General features: G+C 38.1%; 1 non-coding gene across 19 annotated transcripts in view; it reads right to left on the bottom strand.

Moving 5' to 3' along the window:
• Positions 1-18,676, bottom strand: part of LOC112654370 (uncharacterized) — a 100,216-nt gene that overhangs the window by 75,125 nt on the left and 6,415 nt on the right. For 13 of the 19 annotated variants that reach the window (XR_007402295.1, XR_004805401.2, XR_004805399.2 and 10 more), the window contains one exon: positions 70-128. The exons of 2 other annotated variants lie outside the window; for them this stretch is intronic. This is a non-coding gene — a transcript (uncharacterized LOC112654370). Of the gene's footprint in view, positions 1-69; positions 129-13,948; positions 14,071-18,676 lie in introns of all 19 variants that reach the window. 4 more of the 19 variants (XR_007402302.1, XR_007402291.1, XR_007402293.1 and 1 more) reach the window with 2 other exon arrangements.

The raw sequence follows: 18,676 nt of genomic DNA, 5'->3' as shown, positions 1-18,676 counted from the left end.
TGAAATATGCAGGGTACAATTATTTAAGCTCTCTCCATGTAAATGATGGGTGAGAAATATTGGACTTACCACACTGTGCTTGACATCATGTGAATTTTTAAAAGAATTCATTATTTGAGGAAATAGTCCTGCATGCATATAAAGAGGGGAAACCAGGATTAAACCCAGTGTTAGAATCTTACACTCCCAATTATACCATCCAAACAAATTGTACACACATGCCTTATTTCCCTTTAGAATTTGACCAACAGAAAATGAGTCAGTCAGGTAAAAAAAAAAAAAAAACTGTGATTAAAAGTTAACTCAGTAAATACTTTGGAGCTTTTGAGGGTGGAGGTATTTTTTTTATGATACATTTCAATTTTATTTTAAAAAGAAAACCATACCGATAACGGCTAAGGGAACATTGAAATTACACAAGCCTATAGTTTAAAAGTTATCAAAATAATTCAATTTTACATGTCCTTTGGCTTTCTCTATGAGGTTTTTCTGAAGTAAGTGTAAAGTAGAGGCTGTGTTTCAGTCTTTGTTAATTTTCCTGAGTTTTAACTCAACTACAAATAATTATCTATGTCCCCATTCCCTTCTAAAAATAGTTAACCTTTCAAATGCTGCTCTTTTTAAAAAAGTTTTTTTTAGAGCAATTTAAGTTCACAGTAAAACTGAGAGTAAGATACATAGAATTCCTATATACTCCTGCCTCCACACAGGCATAGCCTCCCTTTATCAACATCCCCCACCAGAATGAGACATTGGTTTTTGTTTTTGTTTTTTAAAAGATTTTATTTATTATTCGTGAGAGACACAGAAAGAGAGGCAGAGACACAGGCAGAGGGGGAAGCAGGCTCCATGCAGGGAACCCAACGTGGGACTTGATCCTGGGACTCCAGGTTCACGCCCTGGGCTGAAAGGCGATGCTAAACGGCTGAGCCACCCAGGCTGCCCAGAGTGGAACATTTGTTACAAGTGTTGAACCTACACTGACACATCACAATCACTATTCACATTACAGTTCCCTCTTGGTGGTGCACGGTCTATGGGTTTGGACAAATGTAGAATGACATGTGTCCATCGTTACAGTGTCATACAATTTTCACTGCCCTAAAAATCCTCTGTGTTCTGTCCTTTCATCCCTCTTCCTTCTCAGCCCCTGGCAACCTCTGATCTTACTTTATCCATGGTTTTGCCTTTTCCAGAATGTTAGGTAGTTGGAACGATATAGTTTGCAGCCTTGTCAGATTGGCTTCTTTCACTGAGTAATATGCACTTCAGATTCTTCCATGTCTTTCCATAGCTTAATAGCTCATTTCTTTTTAGTGCTGAATAAATCTTGCATTGTCCGGATGTACCACAGTTTGTTTGTCCATTCACCTATACTGAAGAATGTCTTGGTTGTTTCCTGTTTTTTGACAATTATAGAGTTGCTGTAAATATCTGTGTGCAAGTATTTGTGTGGACATAAGTCTTCACCTTATTCGGATAAATCCTAAGGACCACAATTGCTAGATTGTGCAAGAAACCACCAAACTGGTTTTCAAAGTGGCTGTACCATTTTGCATTCCCACCAGCGATGAATGAGAGTTCCTGTCGTTCCACATCCTCACCAGCTGGCATTTGGTGGTGGTGTCAGTGTTCCAGATTTGGGACGTTCTAATATGTGTAATGATATTTCATTACTGTTCTAATTTGCATTGCCCTGATGACATTTGGTGTGGAGCATCTTTTCACATGGTTATTTGCTGTATATATATATGTATGTATTTTTAAAGTAGGCTACATGCCCAGTGCAGAGCCCAGTGCAGAGCCCAGTGCAGGGCTTGTATTCACAACCCTGAGATCAAGACCTGAGCTGAAATCATGACTTGGATACTTAACCACCTAAGCCACCCAGGCACCCCAATTATTTGTCATTTATATCTTCCTTGGTGAGGTGTTTTTTAAAGTCTTTGGCACATTTTTAGTCAAGTTTTTGTTTCTTGTTAAGTTTTAAGACTTCTTTGTATATTTAGAATAACAATTTCATATCAAAAGTGTCTTTTGCTTGGGATGCCTGTGTGGCTCAGTGGTTGAGCATCTGCCTTCAGTTCAGGTCATAATCTAGTTCAGGTCCTGGATCTAGTTCCACATCGAGGTCCCCGCAGGGAGCCTGCTTCTCCCTCTGCCTGTGTCTTTGCCTCTCTCTTTGTGCCTCTCATTAATAAATAAAATCTTTTTTTTTTAAGTGTCTTTTGCAAATATTTTCTCCCAATCTGTGGCTTCTCATTCTCTTGACATTGTTTTTGGCAGAGCTGAAGTTTTCAATTTTAATAAAGTCCAGTTTATCTATTATTTCTTTCATGGATCATGCCTTTGGTGCCGTATCTAAATGTCATTGCCATACCAAGGTCATCTAAGTTTTTCCTGTGTTATATTCTAGGAATTTTACACTTTTGCATTTACCTTTAGGTCCATGGTCCATCTTGAGTTAATTTTTGTGAAGAATGTAAGATCTATATCTAGATTTTTTCTTTTGCACATGGACGTCCAGTTATTCCAACAAAATTTGTTGAAAAGACTCTTTTCTCCATTGTATTGCCTTTGTTCCTCTGTCAAAGATATGTTGCCTATATGTGGGTCTATTTCTGGGCTCTCTATTCTGTTCCATTGATCTTTATGTCTATTTTTTCAGCAAAACCACATTGTCTTAAGTACTGTAGCTTTATTGTAAGTATTTAAGTTGGGTAATATCAGTCCTCCAACTTTATTCTTATTCTCCAATATTGTATTTGCCATTCTGGCTCTTTTGCTTCCCCATACAAACTTTAGAATCACTTTGTTGATATCCACAAAATAACTTGTGAAGATTAAGTGTACAAGAATTTAATTTTAAATTTCACTTGTGCATTGTTGGTTTATAGGAAAGCAATCAACCTTGTATATTAACCTTGTATCTTGCAACCTTACTATAATCATTTATTAGTTCCAGAAGGGTTTTTTTGTCAATTCTTTTAGATTGTCTTCATAAACAATATGTCATATGTGAACAAAGGTAGTTTTATTTCTTCCTTTCCAGTCTCTATAACTTACATTTTCTTTTCTCATCTTAACTGCATTAGTTAGTACTTTCAGTATGATGTTGAAAGAAGTGGTAAGAGGAGTTACCTTTAGGTGATCTTAGTGGAAAAGCTTGACGTTTCTCATCAACAGCTATGATGTTGGAACGCCTGGGTGGCTCAGTGATTGAGCATCTGCCTTCGGCTGGGGTCTGGGGATTGAGTCCCACATCGGGCTCCCCACAGGGAACCTGCTTCTCCCTCTGTCTATGCCTCTGCCTTTCTCTCTGTGTCTCTCATGAATAAATAAATTATATCTTAAAAAAAAAAAAAAAAAAGAAAACGATGATGTTACCTGTAGGTATTTTGTAGGTTTTCTTTATAAGTTGAGGAAGTTCTCTTCTGTTGTTGTTTACTGAAACTTTTTATTATGAATGGGTGTTGGATTTTGTTAAGTGTTTTTTCTGCATCTATTGATATGATCGTGTGATTTTTCTTTTTTAGCTTTTTGATATAATGGATTACATGAATTGATTTCTAATTGTTGAACCAACCGTGCATGCCTGGGACAAATCCCACTTGGTCATGGTGTATAATTCTTTTTAAATATAGTTGGATTTATTTATAATATTGTGTTGAGGATTTCTGCATCTATATTCATGAGATATTTGTAGTTTTCTTTCCTGGTAATGTCTTAACCTGGCTTTGGTATTACAGTAATGCTGACTTCACAGATGAGTTAGGGAGTATTTTTTCACCTTCTCTCCTCTGAAAGAGATTGCAGAGAATTGGTATGATTTCTCCCTTAAATGTTTGTTAAATTCATCAACGAACCCATCTGGACCTAAGGCTATGTTTGGGAAGGTTGTGAATTACTTATTTAATTTCTTTAATAGATATGAGTCTATTCAGACTATTTTTCTTTTTTTTTTTTTCAGACTATTTTTCTTGTGTGAGTTTTGGCAGCTTGTATCTTCAAGGAAAGCATATCTTGGTTATCAAATTTGGGGGCATAAAGTTATACATAATATTCCCTTGCTATTCTTTTAATGTCCATGGGGTCTCTAGCAATGTCCTCTCTTTCATTTCTGGTATTAGTAATTAATGTCTTCTTTATTTTCTTAGCTAGATATTCTTTATCTTTTCAAAGAACCAGTATATGGTTTCCTTAATTCTCTCTGTTGATTTCCAGCTTTCAAGTTTGTTGATTTCTGCTCGAATTCTTATGATTTCTTTTCTTCTGCTTAGTTTGGATTTAATTTTTTTCTAGTTTCTTAACATAGAAATTAGATTGATTTTAGGTCTTTCTTCTTTTCTAATATATGCAATCAATGCTATAAATTTCCCTCTAAGCATTGCTTTTATTACATTCCACAGATTAGTAAATTGTCGTTCAGTTCAAAATATTTAACTTCCCAGGATTTCTTCTTTGACTCACATGTTATTTAGAAGTGTGTTGTTTACTTATGTGGGGATTTTCCACTTATCCTTCTGTTATTGATTTCTAATTTAATTCCATTGTGGTCTGAGTACAAATATTTTATGATTGCTACTCTCTTAAATTTAAGTATGTTTTATGTCTCAGACCAAGTGGTCTAACTTGGTCCATGTTCCACGTGAGCTTTAGGGGAACGTCCATTCTGCTGTTGTTGACGTATAATCTAATTGATTATACGTCATTGAGTTCAACTATGTCCTTACTGATTTTATGCCTGCTGGATCTGTCCATTTCTGATAGAGATGTGCTGAAGCCTCCAACTATGATAGTGGATTCATCTATTTCTCCTTATAACTTCATGTTTTTGCCTCACATATTTGGACTCTGTTGTTAGGCACATGCATATTAAAGATTATTTTGTCTTCTTGGATGATTGACACCTTTATAATTATTATTATTTAGTATCCTTCTTTATTTCTGATAACTTTCTCTCCTTTGAAGTCTGAAATTACTGTATCATATATATCATACATATCATATATATAACATTATATATAATATAATCTATTACATATATTTGTATAACATATCCAAATTAATATATCTATTCTTGCTTTTTTTCTTGCTTTATTTTTATTAATATTATAATAGGATATTCTTCTCCAACCATTTACTTTTACTCTATATGTGTCTTTATGTTTAAAGTGGGTTTCTTGTAAACAACATGTTATTAGGTCTTGTCTTTTGATCCACTGACAATCTCTGCCTACTGATTAGTGTATTTAGACCATCAATATTCAAAGTGATTGATATAACTGAATTAACCCACCATATGTTTTTAAAGATTTTATTTATTTATTTATTTATTTATTTATTTATTTATTCATGAGAGATACAGAGAAAGAGAGAGAGAGAGAGGCAGAGACACAGGCAGAGGGAGAAGCAGGCTCCATGCAGGGAGCCCGACATGGGACTCGATCCTGGGTCTCCAGGATCACACCCTGGGCCAAAGGCAGGCGCTAAACCATTGAGCCACCCAGGGACCCCAAACACCCACCATATTTGTTACTGTTTTCTATTAGTTGCCCTTGTTTCTTGTTCCTATTTTTGTCTTTCACTCTTTTTCTGCCTCTTTTGGTTTTAGTTGAGCATTTTACATGATTCCATTTTCTCCCCTTTCTTAGCATTTTACTTATACTTCTTTTTAAAACATTTTTAATGGTTGCTTTAGAGTTTGCAGTATATATTTACAACTAATCCAAATGCACTTTCAAATAACATTACACCACTCATGAGTAGTGCAAGTAGCCTATAATAACAAAATATTCCTAATTCCCCCCTCTAATCCCTTGTAGCATTGCTGTCATTCATTTCTCTTATACTTAAGCATAAAAACGTACACATACCTTTAACAGCTTGGTTTTGGACTGCAAAGGTCCTTATACATGATTTTCTTAATAACATTTTCTTTTCTCTAGCTTACTTTATTGAAAGAATAGTATATAATACATATAACATACAAAATATATGTTAATTAGCTGTTTGTGTTATCATAAGGCTTCCAGTCAACAGTAGGCTATTAGTAGTTAAGTTTTGGGGAAGTCCAAAGTTACACACAGATTTTCTACTGTGCAGAAGGTCAATGCGCATAACCCTCACATTATCCAAAGATCAACTGTACATACATGACACATGTGTAAGCCTATATAGTTGAATACATTGTTACTGTAATCATTTTGAACAAACTATTATCTGTTAGATTAAGAATGAGAAAAAAGTTTTTACTTTATCTTTACCTATACCTTCTTCAGTGTTTTTCTTTTCTTTATATAGATCTGAGTTTCTGACCTATTATTTTCCTTCTCTGCATAGAACTTTTAACATTTCTTGCAAGGCAGATCTACTGGCAACAAATTCCCTCCCTTTTTTTTTTCAATTTTTTATTTATTTATGATAGTCACACAGAGAGAGAGAGAGAGAGGCAGAGACACGGCAGAGGGAGAAGCAGGCTACATGCACCGAGAGCCTGATGTGGGATTCGATCCCGGGTCTCCAGGATCGCGCCCTGGGCCAAAGGCAGGCGCTAAACCGCTGCACCACCCAGAGATCCCCCTCACTTTTGTTTGTCTGAGAAATATTTCTCCTTCATTTTGAAGGATAATTTCAAAGGGTATGGAATTGCTAGGTTGCTGGGTTGGTTTTTTGTTTTGTTTTTTTCTCTCTCTCAGCACTTAAGTATTTCACACTATTCTCTTCTTGCTCTTGTAGTTTCTAAGGAGAAGTTGGATATAATTCTTATTTCTCTATAGGTAAGGTATTTTATCCCTCTGGCTTCTTTCAGGATTTTCTTTTTTATTTTCTTTTGTTTGAAAATGATATGCCTACTGTAATTATTTTGCTTGTTTTACATTTATACTGTTTGATGTTCCCAGAGATCCCTAGATCTGTGGTTTGATGTGTGACATTAATTTGTGGAAATTCTCAGTCTTTATTGTTCATATATTTCTTCCATTCCTTTCCTTCTCCTTTCAGTATTCCTATTACACATATGTTACATCTTTTGTAGTTGTTCCAATCTTTGGATATTCTGTTCTGTTTTTTGTCTTTGCTTTTCTTTTCTTTTTTAAAATATTTTATTCATTCATTCATGGGAAACACACAGAGAGAAAGGCAGAGACATAGGCAGAGGGAGGAAAAGCAGGCTCCATGCAAGGAGCCTGATGCGGGACTCAATCCCGGGTCTCAGGGATCACACACCCTGAGCCAAAGGCAGATGCTCAACCACTGAGCCACCCAGGTGTCCCTGCTCTCTTTACTTTTCAATTTTAGATGTTTCTACTGAAATAACCTTAAGCTCAGGATTTTTTTCCTCAGCTATATGCAGGGTACTTATAAGCCCATTAAAGGCATTCTTCTTTTTTTTCAATGTTTTGGATGTCTAGCATTTCTTTTTGGTTCTTTTTTAGGATTTCCATCTCTCTGCTTACATCGTCCATCTGTTCTTATACGCTATCTACTTTATCCATTAAGAGCTCTTAACATATTAATCATAGTTGTCTTAAATTCCTGGCTGGATAATACCAAATCCTGCCATGTCTGATTCTGATGCTTGCTTGCTCTTCAAATTGTGCTGTTGCCTTTTAGTATGCCTTGTAACTTTTTCCTGACAGCAGGACATGGTGTTCCAGGGGGAAAAAAATAGCTGTAAATAGGCCCTTAATAATGAAGTGGCGGGGTGTAGGGAGAGGGGAAGCATTCTGCAGTCCTATGAGTAGGCCTCAGTCTTTCAGTGAGCTTATGCCTTTGGATAGTGAACTTCCTAAGTGTTTCTAAGGTTTTTTTCCTCCCCTATTAGGTGGAATAGGGTCCAGAGTGGGCTGGAGTTGATTATTTCTCTTTTCTCTCCTGGAAAGCTAGGGTAGGCTAGAGTTTGGTATTTCTTTTCCCTCAGTTCAGTTAGGCTATGATAATACCCTGGCACATTAGGCTTTGGTAAACTAGTTTCTCCTGAGGCAGACCTTGTTAAAAAGAACATAGTACTCTGGAGTACTTCGCAATGATACTTTCCCTCTCCCCCTGCTGGAAACACTAGGGAATTTTTCACTGATATTTACTGGGGTGGCTTGGCCAAATTCCTGGCAGTAAATCTCACAGTACTCTAGGGGCTTTCCTATGCCTGGTCCCCCTGGAGTTTTTAACTCCCAGACTTGTCTGTCCTAAGTCTCCAGCAATTCATCAATCACAGTTCAGATATTCAGACCCTGTTACTGGTTCTGATGGTGGTTTCTGCTTTTGAGTGTCTGTTCTGGTAAGCTGTGACTACCTATGTTTACTTCTTCATCTTTCCAATCTTGAGGGCAGCAGTTTGTCCTGTGTCCTCACCTCTCTTATGAATCTAGAAGAGTTGTTGAGTTTTAATTCTGTTCAGCTTTTTACCTGTTGTTAGAAGGGAGGGGCATCTTCTAAGCTCCTTACAAGCAGAACCAGAAACCAGAAGTTGAGGTAAACATTTTCATGCCTGGAACATTCTATACACACAGCTTGTGCTTTTAGAATCAGGGTGAACCAAGTCTATGCTGAAATTCTAAGGCTGTAAATTTTTCTTTAAGTCTGAAAAAGCTCTGGTTTATTTTTAACAATTTTATTGAAAAAAGTTTTTTTGAAATATAACTTACATATCATAAAGTTGACCCACTTTAAGTATATAGTTAATGATTTCAGGTAAATTTATTGAGTTATACAGCCATCATCATAATACCATAATCTAGTATTAGAGCATTTTCATTATCCCAATAAGATTTCTCATGCCCATTTATGGCTAATCTCCTTTTCTGCACTCAGCCCCAGAAAACCACTACCCTACTTTCTCTATACATTTGCCTTTATTGGACATCGCACATAAATGGAATTATGTACTATGTGGTTTCTTTATGCCTGGCTTCTCTTATGTAGCATAATGTTTTTGAGGTTCATCCATATTGGAGCTATTTGGTATTTTGTTCCTTCTTATTGATGAGCAATATTCCGTTGGATGAATATACCAATTTTTGTTATCCATTCACCATTTGATAGACATAAGGGTTATTTGCAATTTTGGCTATTATAGATAATGCTGCAGTGAACGTTCATGTGCAAGTCGTTGTGTAGATACTTTTTTTTCTCTTGGTATATACCTATATGTAGAATTGTTAAATCCTATGGTAAATTTATGTTTAACTTTAAAAAAATTGTCAAAGTGTTTTCCAAAGTGACTGTACTATTTTACATTCCCATTAGCAATGAATGAAGGTTCTAGTTTCTCCATATCCTCTCCAATATTTGTTGTTGTCAGTCTTTGTGGATATTGCCATTCTCATGTGAAGTGGTATGTCACTGATTTTAATTTACATTTCCCTAATGACTAATCATGTTGAGTTCTCTGTGTATTTTGATTTAAAAAAATGAGAGAAAAAAATTCGATTAAAAATAAAGATCAGGATGCCTGAGTGGCACAGTTGGTTAAGCATCCAACTCTTGGTTTCAGCTCAGGTCGTGATCTCAGGGTTGTGCTCCATGTTAGGATCTGTGCTCAACACGGAGGCTGCTTGAGATTCTCTCTCCCTCTCCCTCTGCTCCTCCCACTTGTGTTCTCTCTCTCTCTCTCTAAAATAAATAAATAAATAAATAAATAAATAAATAAATCTTTTAAAATAAATAAATAAATATTGATTTATAAGAAGAAAGGGGGCCTTGCTTGGCATAATACGATGGAGTCTATTAGGAATAAGTCTAGGAAGAGGAAAAGTTTTTGTCAAATGCTTATTACTATTTGTGCAATTTTATGCTGAATGAATTTTTAAACAATATATCTTAAGCTAACGTCAAATACAGAGTTCAACAATTATTTAGTTAAATTCTGGGATCCCTGGGTGGCGCAGCGGTTTGGCGCCTGCCTTTGGCCCAGGGCGCGATTCTGGAGACCCGGGCTCCCTGCATGGAGCCTGCTTCTCCCTCTGCCTGTGTCTCTGCGCCTCTCTCTCTCTCTCTCTGTGACTATCATAAATAAATAAAAATTTAAAAAAAAAATTCAAGAAAAACCCACCTTCACAGCTAAAGTAAAAGCAGGTGGATAAGAAGTTTATCCTGCACAATTAGTTCTGATCACTCCATTGGCTGTGAATCTTTAGCCTTTCAAAGCTCTATAAGACTTTTATAAATCCCACAGGCCTGCCAGAGGCTTTAACTAGTTTTATGTCACCCTTCCTTTCAAGAATTATATGAGATAATCAGTAATTAGTAAATGATATGATTCTATAATACTAAAGTTTTGTAGAAAGTATTTTTGAGGCATTTGGTGGATTATGGGAAAAAACCCTTAGAATTTGTGCTAGACCATGTGTGAGGGATTTACACATATATGTCCATCTTTTACCCAAACTTGGTCATTTTTATGAACCAGAAATGTCTCTTATTTTCTTTAGTCTGTTTATGGAGAGGAATGTCAGCAAGCCCACATATGTTGGTGTATAGTTTAGCTAGTGATTTTTTTCTTTGTGAGTTCACAGTTGTCAAAATAGATCCCACAGTACAACTTAACAGTGGTAGTTTTAGCCAGCCTTTTAATTAAGGACATTTAATATTACCCTGATTTGCTAGTGTGGATCCATCTCCCTGCTTCCCATTCCCAGTCCTAGAACAATAACTGAATTGAGCACTTTTGTTGATGAAACTAACAATGTTAGTGACATCCAACAAATTCTACTTTTACATATTGGGTCTTTAAATGTTGTGCCAAGACTGATGGAATGCTACAGGTATTTGGTTTCTAACAGTATGTTGTCAAGAGAGCAAGTGTAGGATTGTGAGCATCAGTGCTTTCAGAATCACATATGCTCAAGTTTAGAATGATTCTTTTAGGTCTTCTAATCCTTTAGTCTACCTACTGTGTGTCTGTTATAATATAACTCTCAGACATATTTCTGATTGAGTTTTCTTTTCATAGATGGGAGACGATATAATTTCCTACCTACCCAACTCTGAATTCCTTAAAATTCTGAGTTTCTTTTTTTTTTTTTTAAGATTTTATTTATTTATTCATGAGACACTCACACACACAGAGAGAGAGAGAGAGAGAAGCAGGCTCCATGCAGGGAGCCAGATGTGGGACTCGATCCCGGGTCTCCAGGATCACTCCCTGGGCCAAAGGCAGGCACTCAACTGCTGAGCCACCCAGGCATCCCAAACTCTGAGTTTCTTGAAATGAAAACTTCTGAACACAAAACAATGCTGGAAAGTGAAGACAAACTATTCTTAACCTTTTCTGAGAACTGTGGTCTTAAATCGTATATATACAAGTTGTATATCCTTTTGTATATATACAAAAAAGGAGAATTTAGATCAAAAATGAACAACACTTAGGCGTCCAAGATAGATGTGTTGTTGGCTTGCAAAGCTGTCTTTATGGATGTTTTTCTGAAGATAGGGCCCAGAGATTTCATGAGATTTTTCAAAGTGCCTCAAAAATATGAAGTGGGGCAGCCCAGGTGGCTCGGTGGTTTAGCACCGCCTTCAGCCCAGGGCCTGATCCTTGAGACCCAGGATGGAGTCCCACGTTGAGCTCCCTGCATGGAGCCTGCTTATCCCTCTGCCTCTCTGTCTCTGTCTCTGTCTCTCTCTCTGTGTCTCTCATGAATAAGTTTTAAAAATCTTTAAAAAAAATGAAGTGTCTTAAAGAAAGAGTTGCTAACCATTTGGATAGATGACAGAGCAAGTCTTTTCCTGACAGATTTTTAAGAATAAGGCATGTCATGGTCTGTTTATTAGTTAAAAATTACTCTACCAATAGTAAGTTTCTTGAGTGTGATAATAATACGATGATTATGTAAGAGAACATTCTTGCTTTAGGTTAGTGCTGAAGTATTTAAAGATATACTGTTATGATACCTGTAATGTACTCTCAAAAGTTCATCAAAGGAGTGTATACAAGTACAGGTATAAAGAGACAGAGATAAAGCTCCATGTTCACAAATGTAGCAAAATGTTAACAATTGATGAATCTAGGCAAGAGTAAGTGAATATTGATGGTGCTATTCCTTCAACATGGATAAAAAGAAATGAAGTTGTAAATATGAGAATAAGGCATTCTTTTTCTAACTTAATTTTATAATTATAGGTAAAGAAAGAATGCTATTATCATATTTTATAGATGGCTAACATCAGGCAGAAAAAGATTTGGAAAGCCAGCCAGTATCATCCCAAATTACTCCTAACCAAGAACAGACCTAACAGCAGGGCTTTGCCATCTTCCCATCTTCTCCCTCATAACCCGGTGCATCCCATAGGCAGACGACAGTTTGTTCACACAAGTCCACTAAAATCGCTGCAATGCCCACCACGGTGCTGACTTTTGCATCCACAGACAGAATCCATTGCAGCCACCTCCTAGCTGATGTTATGCTTGAACAGTAAAGTGCACACGGGAACAGATGGCATCTTGTGACCTTCTTAATAACAGGCTTGGCTGCCAATGTTCCTTTGTGTCCAGTCTCTGCAGGGAATTTGGAAACTGTTGCCTTACACTTGAATATTTTCTGGCAAACTTGTTTAACCATTTATAGACCGGTTCCCAATTTAAAATGGTCAGAGAGAGTAAAACAGAATTCCCAACTCCTGAAAGGGACATTGGTATTTCCTGAGTCTGGGGACCTTATCCTGGGATTGTCTGGGGTGGGCTGGCAATCACTCAGCATATTTGTCATTTTTAATGTGGTGAGGATGTAAATACGAGGCAAACTGCTTATCAGGCTATCGAGATATATTGGTGGCCAATGTGAGATTTTTTTCTTCCTATAGTTTAAAAGAAATGCACTTCCCACAGCAAGGCATACAAATGAGCCAGAAAACAAACTACATCCCAGTATTACAAGGTCCCTCTGCTGCTGTGCCGCCCACAGCAGGAGTGAATGTGGGAACCCTGCAGTGAGTGAGGCTTGTTCTAAGTCACTGTGTTTCCTCCATTGCACACCCTGGGCAACCAGTGGCTGTCGAGCTCTGAGCTCCCGAGCTCCGCAGTGAGAGGAGAGGGAGGAGAATGAGGGCACTAGATGATGACGTGAGGGAGCAGCCTGCCTGCGGCCTGGCCCCCCTTGAGTGTTGGGAGGAGGGGGCAGCTTTCCTCCGGTAACAATGGAAGGCAAACAAGATGGCCCTAAGAAAAGACAATGAAGACATTCACACCAAAGCCTGAGGAGTCTCCTTCTCCCAACAGAATGAATCTGGAAGGGCTGTATTAGGAGAAAAATGTAAAATTAGTCCCTGTCAGACAACAGGTGAGGAGGGATGAGTGGGGACAGAGCAAGAATGCCACTGCCAGTGCATATGGTAGGAGTGAAAAGCATGGGGTCTCAGGGTAGAAGCAGCTCAGCTTCTAGGCACAGGACTGTGTGGAAGAGATGGACAAGAACCTTGTTTCTGTTTGCAGGAGGAGGTTTCATTCCAGGGTTTCTCCTGCTAGCTGAGGGGGAGTAGAGCTCTTTCCTGTGGGCCCCAGTTCTGCACCTGCAAGGATGCCTTGGAGTGGGGAGGTATTTCCTGATGCCTCTGCCTGGGAAAAGCTGCCCTAGTTGTGAAGGAGCCTTGACTGGGGAGTTGTGAGTCTCTCCTGGGAAAGTAGGGGGAAGGCTGCCTGACTTGGCTATTTGCTCCTCTCTTATTCCATCCCAGGGCCAGCCTATTGCTCCTTTGTCAGGTAGACTAGAAAATCTGTAGAAAAAGCCTCTTCTATTTAAGCCTGTGCTAACCCATCTGCTTCCACCGTCACTTGGGGCCCCAGCCGCCAGAATCAATAAGCTTTGGAAATGTTCCAAAAACAGTAGCAGGGGCACATATCCCTGCGACATTATGGAAACAAGATTAACAAAGCTTGGAAGCCACAAGACACCAACAACACTAAGAAATGGGTGGCAGTTCCCCTGCCTTAAGCCCTACAGGCACCACTTACTCTTCTCTTTCCTTTCTCCCTCTCATCCTGAATCACGTTTGCCATATCTTGTTGGTACAACTGCATGTGTATTTTCAAATTAGAGGTTAGCCTTGCTGTATCTCCTTCAGTCCACTGCATATCTGGGGTGGGGGATGAAAGAGTGTGAATAACTAAAACCACGTATACAGGCAACAGTCCCATATACTATTTATTTACTCAGTTTTTACAATATTACAATTTTATGTGCTACAATGCAGGACTCTAAAGACTGCCATTGGAAATACAAGTTTTTGTAAGGTTGCTTCTGTGAAAACTACATTCTCATTTTTTTTAAGCTTTTATTTATTTATTCATGAGAGATACAGAGAGAGGCAGAGATACAGGCAGATGGAGAAGCAGGCTCCCCTCAAGGGGAGCCCGATGTGGAACTCGATCCCTGGGCCCCAGGATCATGCCCTGAGCTGAAGGCAGATGCTCAACCACTGAGCCATCCAGATGTCCTTACATTCTCATTTTTAAAAGTACTTTATAAACTCCCTTTTGGAAGACAAATTATGAATAAGAAACTTCCTGTATAAGAAAATATGTTGAGTGTGGTGGGAAAAGTCTACAATGGAAGGTCCATAAACACCATGGTTCAACACACAACATGGAGCATCTGGTTTATGTTGAGCCCTATTCCAGGTGCTGGAGGTACAGAGACAAATAAGACAAACAAGTCTGCTCTCAGGAAACTTATGTTGTAGGAAAGGACAGAGAAAATAAACAAGTAAACAAATACAATAGTACATAGGAAGCAAGCAAGGCACCAAGATAGTAATTAAGAGGGAAAGATAAAAAAAAAATAAAAAATAAATAAAAAAATAAAAATAAGAGGGAAAGAGTGTGAAGGACTTACTTTAAATATTGGGGACTGGGAAGACCTCTCTGAAGAGGTGACATTTAAACTCATACCTAAAGGATACAGCTAAGCAGAGCTGGGATAATTGCCTTCTAACAAAGAGAACATATGTGCAAAGGTCCTGAGGTGGGAAATGGCTTAGCATTTTCAAGTTACTAAAAGAAGCCAATGTAACTAGAACAGCAGGTGAGCAAAAAGGAGGGGCCATGCAGTGAGACTAGAAAGATAGGTAGGGTCACATCCGTGCAAGACTTTTTTTGGTAAGGAATTGTGATTTTATAGCAAGTGTGATAGGAAACAGAGAAGTGACATCATCATGTTTATGCTTTAAGCTCCCATTGTATGAAGACATGACTTATAGGGTAGTCTGGTGACCTCTTACTGCCTATAGAAGTCTTGAGGTTTGGAGAAGGCTTCATAGATTAAAAGTGGGAGTAAAAGAATGGGTAAAAAAGAAGGATGTTAAAAATGGGCACAAATACTCTTGAATTAACACAACAAACTATCTTATATTGCCCTCTTAAAATATTTGGTTCTTGTAAATATTCTTCTAAACATTGTCATCCTTATAAGAGGCTATATACCATACAAAACAGTTCCAGAGACACGCTTCGGGGGCTTAGAATTTGTTGTCTGTGGTTAGGGAATATCCCAAGGAGATCTCACACATGTTGTCACATCTGGGCTTGGATGTGGTCATACTACAAAAAACCTCTTCCCTAGTATAAATTACACCTCCTGAACAGCAAGAATCAAGAGGCCAGTGTACCCCCTTGCAAGGGTAGCTTGGGCACATCCTTGAGGGCTACAAGGGTGGGAGAAGGGAAAAAGAGCTGGCAAGGCCTGCCATCTGGTCTGTATTCCACCACACTCTTCATAAATTGCTTCTGCAGGAGAGAAGCTTTAATTAAAAATAATTTGTTAGTGTCTGTCTTAGGGTGTAAGTGGAGAGAAAGTTGAAGTGTTTAGCAATTTCTGTTTGCTGTACCACAGTTTTATAATGCTTGATATTTATTTGTCCAACCCAGAAATAAACCCACACATATATAATAATGGTATAATGTTATATACCACACATATATAGTCAATTAGGTTATAACAAAGAAGCCAAGGGGGAAAAAGACAGTGTCTTCAATAAATGTTGTTGGCCATAAATGCCACATACAGCAGAATAAAACTAGACCACTCTCTTACACCATACACAAAAATTAACTCAAAATGGATTAAAGGCTTGAAGGTAAAACATGAAGCCATAAAGCTCCTAGATGGAAACATAGGTGGTAAGCTCCTTGACATTGGTCCTTATGATGCTTTTTGGATCTGATTCCAAAGGCAAGAGAAGCAAAAGCAAAAATAAACAAATGGGACTGCATCAAGCATAAAAAGCTTCTGCATAGTGAAGGAAACCATCAACAAAACAAAAAGGCGGTCTACTGAATGGGAGAAGATATTTGCAAATGATATATCCGATAAGGGATTAATATCCAAAATATATAAAGAACTCACCCAACTCAACAACAACAACACAAAACCCCCCAAACAACCCAATTAAAAAGTGGGCAGAGGAGCTGAATAGACATTTTCCAAAGAAGACATACAGATAACCAACATATACATGAAAAGATGCTCAACATCACTAATCATTGGGGAAATGCAGATCAAAACCACAGTGAGATATCACCTCACACCTGTTAAAATGATTATCATCAAAAAGACAAGAATAACAAGTGTTGGCAAGGACGTAGAGAAAAGGGAACCCTTGTGCACTGTTGGTGGGAATGTGAATTGGTACAGCCACTAGGGAAACCAGTATGGATATTCTTCAAAAAATTAAATAGAACTACCATATGATCCAGCTATTCCATTTCTGCGTATTTACCTGAAGAATATACAAACACAAATTTGAAAAAATATATGCACACCTATGTCCATTACAGCACTATTTATAATAGCCAAGATATGGAAACAACCTAAGTATCCATTGATTAATTATCCATTGAATGGATAAAGATGTGATATTTATATAATGAAATACTACTCAGCCATAAAAGACACTGAAGTCTTGCCATTTGTGACAACATGGATGCTAACTGAAATAAGTCAGATGGAGAAAAACAAATACCATATGATTTAATTTCTGTGCTGAATCTGAAAAACAAAACAGACAAAGCCAAACAAAAACAAATTCATAGATACAGAGAATAGATTGGTAGTTACCAGAGGAAAAGGGGAATTGGGGTGGGCAAAATGGGTAAAGGGGCTCAACTATATGGTGATAGGTGATAACTAAACATATGGTGGTGATCACTTTGTAGTATATACAAATATCGAATTATAATGTTATATACCTGAAACTTATATACCGATTATATACCAATTTTACTTCAATAAGAAAAAAGAGATTTTAATTTTCAGTAGGTATTGCTTTGTTCTTTGAACATGAGAGACAAGCATGTGATAGACCACAGGAAGGAAAGCCATAACCAAATCAAATACTTGGGAAGAAAACTAGTAGTAATGCAAAAGGAAAACCACCTTAATGTGGGCAGAACAACTGAACGAACTCTTTGAAAGGCAGTTGTGAAGAAGGATTTGAGAATATATTTCCTATGATGATCATACATCCCACTTAAGGAGAGCCCACCTGATTTGCATAACTATAAATGGATATATATCTACAAAGAGACAATCAACAGACCAATGTTCATTTGACTTCATGTTTTAACTCCCGCCATTAGGGACTTCTAGCACAGTTACACCTGATAATCCAAAAAAAGCATGGAAATTGAAAAGAAGCAGCACAAGAAGAAGTTATTACTTGGCCAAATTAAATAATTCTACCTTGACGTCCTGTCACCTCTTAAGGAAAAGAGTAGTTATCAGTTAAATTAAAACGACCGCTGGAGGAGAGTGAAAAAGGCAACATGGGCCAAGTCCCTGAAGAAGTCGTCATCATGAATATGCACCGATGTCCTCTCTACCTTTCCTCCTACCAGTACTTTACCATGACAGTAGGAGAGGAGGCAGGAAAACACAGTAATACTGATCATGGAGTAGAAAAGTATTGCTTCTGTTGCTTGTGTTATCACCCTCCAGGAACTTCCACCCATCCAGCTCCAGGACTGCTCAGCAACCAGCACTCATGGGCCACCGGCGATTAGCATGGATAATCAGCATTCTGAAGGGCATGGCAAGTAGAATAAATGCAGTAGGACTGGACTCTGTGCCACTCAGGTCAAATGCACTGTCACTTTGACTTTCTGTGAAGGACGTGATCAGGCTGTTTAGTTCCCCGTACCCTGGCTCAGACTTGTCTCCAAGCTATGCAGTGTGTTTTAATTTTATGTTCATTACTAAAAGAGGAGGAAGATGGTCTTTTCTGATTTTTTTAAATTTTATTTATTTATTCATGAGAGACACAGAGAGATTATTTATTCATGAGAGACACACAGAGAGAGAGGCAGAGACACAAGGCAGAGGGAGAAGCAGGATCTATGCAGGGAGCCCGATGTGGGACTCCATCCCCGGTCTCCAGGATCAGGCCCTGGGCTGAAGGCGGTGCTAAGCTGCTGAGCCACCTGGGCTGCCCAGTCTTTCCTGATTTTAACAACAGCACAAATAGTTAGCTGTCCTGTCTTCTTGCCTCAACAGACCATAGAAGAACACATAAAACCCACCTCAAATGTACTACTCCGATAAATCCAGTTTTTATTAGGAGAGCCAGCAGAATAGTGATTGTTTAAGGCAGTCATTAAAAACTTGTATCTCCATTATTTAGGAAAACCCCATAAGGCTGCAGGATACTTTTTACCATCCATCCTCCCCCCATCACAACACACACATTC

This window comes from Canis lupus, chromosome 15, assembly GCF_003254725.2.
Source record: "Canis lupus dingo isolate Sandy chromosome 15, ASM325472v2, whole genome shotgun sequence".
In the NCBI taxonomy this organism is placed as follows: domain Eukaryota; kingdom Metazoa; phylum Chordata; class Mammalia; order Carnivora; family Canidae; genus Canis; species Canis lupus.
The sequence above is the reverse complement of the archived record's forward strand: the minus strand, read 5'-3'. Positions and strand labels throughout refer to the sequence as shown.